The sequence below is a fragment of the Aethalodelphis obliquidens genome, unplaced genomic scaffold (genome assembly GCF_003676395.1).
Source record: "Aethalodelphis obliquidens isolate GAN/ISIS:26980383/991018 unplaced genomic scaffold, ASM367639v1 scaffold25, whole genome shotgun sequence".
NCBI lineage: Eukaryota > Metazoa > Chordata > Mammalia > Artiodactyla > Delphinidae > Aethalodelphis > Aethalodelphis obliquidens.
In genome coordinates, this window is record NW_020837969.1 from 12,044,166 (window position 1) to 12,046,730 (window position 2,565).

The window sequence follows — 2,565 nt, forward strand, 5'->3', positions numbered from 1 at the left end:
CTAACCCACTTTATAAATTTGAGATACATTAAACACAGTAGCTAAACCCCAAAGATGGATCTCTGATGGGCTACAACGCCTGACGTCCATGCCTGTGTATAGTCCTGTCCCCTTGAATCTGATTTGGCCCTGTGACTTCCATGTAGACAACAGAATGCAGCCTCAGTGGCACTGAGTTCCGAGGCCAGGTCAGAGGAACCTCGCACTATCTACCATACTCGTTGGACGGCATGCTCTCAGGGAAGCCACGGCCTGAAAGAAGGTCTACCACCCTGAGATCGCTATGTTGTGAGGAGTCCCACGCTCCTGGAGAGAGGCTGGAGAGAGAGAGGCACCCAGCCAACCCCCAGCTCTGCAGTCATCCCAGCCTACACACCACATGTGACCAGAGAAACCTTGGACGTCCAGCCAAGTGCCTTCAAGTGACTCCAGCCCCAGCCAGCATCTGATGGCAAGCTGCGCGAGAGACCGCAAGGGAGAATCACACAGTCGAACCCAGCCAAGCCACTGAACCCTGTGAGAGAAAAATATATTGTTGTTTCAAGCCACTGAGTTTTGGGACGGTTGGTTACACAGCAATAAATAACCGGACAGAGGACAACCCCAAAGTCAGCACCTCCTAGTGCCTATACAGCACTCAGATTTGCCCAGGCTAATCAGCATATGTGATCTGCTTAAAGAAACTCCAACATGAGAAATTTTGTTTAAAAGAGATAAATTAAAGGCTTATAAAGAGCATTGTCTTATTAGCAGTGCAGCTTCCAATGGACGCATTCATTAAGAGGGTCACGGCTACCAGTGCAGCTTCCAATGGACGCATTCATTAAGAGGGTCACGGCTACTTATCAGAAGCCTATGAGCAGGAAAACAGGAAGAGAAATGTGGGAAATAACTACCTTTTAAAGGTAATTAGGTACCAAGGTAAAGCATTCCAGAATTTATAGTGTAAGGAAATGAGAAAATTATGCAGTGACCAAAATTGAACTCACACACAACCTTCCAGGAACAAACACAGATATCAGATCACGTTAAGTATACTTATACTTCAAAAGTTAAATCTTACAGCCGTCATAATCCAAGTTGCTTCAATCCTCAACCTGCTTCAGCTTCTATTAACCAGCCTAGGACAGGACCAAGGAGAAACTGAATTGAAAACTGGATTTTCCAGGCCGGTGGTCTATAGAGCCCCACTTCACCAGACTGTTGCCAAACTTCTACTTTATCTAACACCTCTGAAGAGGACCTTCTACTATTTATGCAAAGCTTCATAATTCCATCGTTCAGTCAGGAGATCCGTTAACTCATGAAACCATCAAAACGTGTAGAATAAAGTTGCATGCTTTGGAATATTATGGAAAATTACTGAAGAGTTAGAAAAGGTTTACCCTTTGTGTTTGTACATCAAAGCATTTGCCAATTTTGGATTCTCTCAACAGAATCAGAATACTACAGAGGAACTATAGTGAGCGGACAGTGGAAGAACGAATAGCATTCAGTTCAGGGCTAGAAAAAGGACTCCTTACCCCACAGGAAAGCCCGGTCAGTGTGTGGGCAGAAATCCGACGGTTTAGTATTCTAATAAGGAAGTGAGCTGCAGGGTTGGTCTGTCCTGTGACTGAGGAAGAATAAAATAAAGGCTTTGATGTTTTTATTTAAAGCTTTTGCTCAATGATTCCACAAGAAGATCCATTAACCCATGAAACCATCAAAATGTGTCAGGAGTACAACAAAATCACACACTTTTTAGATATTATTGAAGATTTAGGGAATGTTTACCCTTTTGATAATTGGCATTTTCCCATAATCAGATGGGTTGAACAAGCCCTTCACATGAGCTGGGCATGAATAAGAAGAAAATAGAAGTGAGTGAAATCTGTGAGATGTGGGATTTTCTTCCTTACTAGATGGTTGTTTATATTTCCCTTAAAAAACTGATATCCTCTGGCAAATGTCTCTAGGACAAAAAGCAAAGCCTATTTCTGACAAAGAACTCTTCTACTTTAAAAGTGCTGGCCATACTTAGATGTTGAGAATTGAAATGTGAAGTCGTCTAGGTAAATGGATTGGTTCTGTAGAAAGAAAACTAATCAGGCTTCTGGAGTTCTCGGGTCCACCGTCAGCTCCAAGCAAGGTCTTGCAGGAAAGATGCTCCTGGTGCCTCATGAAGATGGAACAGGACAGGAGAAGGATTACGAGGTAGGGATGCTTTGGGGATTTTAAGAACTGCGAGACACTTTAGTAGTGAACATTTCAGAAATAAGATAGACCCAATAAAAGAACTAATGGAGGACAAATGATGGAATGGAGACCACTGGGGAGATGGAGCTAAAAAGCCCACAAAGAATTGGAAAGAAAAACACAGCCAGAGAGGGCTTCCCTGGTGGCGCAGTGGTTGAGAGTCCGCCTGCCGATGTAGGGGACACGGGTTCGTGCCCCGGTCCGGGAAGATCCCACATGCCGCGGAGCGCCTGGGCCCGTGAGCCATGGCCGCTGAGCCTGCGCATCCGGAGCCTGTGCTCCGCAACGGGAGAGGCCACAACAGTGAGAGGCCCGCGTACCGCAAAA